The sequence below is a fragment of the Frankliniella occidentalis genome, unplaced genomic scaffold (assembly GCF_000697945.3).
Source record: "Frankliniella occidentalis isolate FOCC.00 unplaced genomic scaffold, Focc_3.1 Scaffold120, whole genome shotgun sequence".
Lineage (NCBI taxonomy): Eukaryota > Metazoa > Arthropoda > Insecta > Thysanoptera > Thripidae > Frankliniella > Frankliniella occidentalis.
In genome coordinates this window covers 654,436-655,429 of record NW_026267248.1, presented here as the reverse complement: position 1 = coordinate 655,429, position 994 = coordinate 654,436, and positions in this window count along the sequence as shown.

The window sequence follows — 994 nt, the reverse complement described above, 5'->3', positions numbered from 1 at the left end:
ATCAATATTCATGAAATATTTTTTCCTTATTCAGTTTAAAATTGTGATTATAAAGAACTTTGGCGCATCTTCTGGACGTTTTAAAAGTTACTCCTCTCTGTAACAGTCTAATTTCTAAATCTACGCCGGTTTACACCAATTTACCTAATAAAATACATCCCAGCATGTTTGTCAGTGGCTGCTCAGGTGAAAAAATCGTCAAGAAAACTGTAGCTAAAGTCAACCTCAGAGGTGTAACTTCATGATGACTTACATGTTACTTTATATCAAATAAATGGTTTATTTGTTACCCAATGTGACATCCGTTTGCAGCAGTGTTTTGGTGTCCTATCTGAAACTATACTTTGCGGAATGGTCCGGTAAATGAGATGATATAATGAAACTCAAAGAAGGAATGGCCAGGCAGGTAAGCCCCTCGGGCTGGAGCGAGGACTCCCACTCCCCCTCTCTGCGTCTCTCGCCTCTCTTCCTCCTCACTCTTTCCTTCGCTGTGAAGCAGCCACACATCTATTTCACTTGCAAATCAGCAGAAAAGGGTCTCATTTGATGGTAATGCGGAGTAAACGGACCACCGCCCGCCCCGGCTCGCCGCACGTAAGCCTCTTATAATTGCGTTTTTGGAATGAAATATGACCGGCTGTTTCGCACTTGAGTGTCCCTGTTAGCGAGCCGGCACCGGCCAAACGTCCTGCGCACCGCTGTCTTAAGGGAAAATGAGACTTTTGCCAGGACAATCTCTCTCTTTACTGTCTCACAGTGAAAATGGCAAAAGTCATTCCCTGCGCTTTTGTCTCTCCGCTCCATGTTTGTTACTGTTGGGGGCATCACTCCGAAGTGGGTCATTACCTTGATGGCTTCGTCAGTTTGTTTCGGTCGGTGATATATTTTCGACCGATCAGGCGATGATTGATCGGAAGCAGCTTACACGTCGCTCTCTGCTCGTTTCTCCTCGATTTGGTACGTTTTCTAGGCGAGATATCCCTCCTCCCCCCCC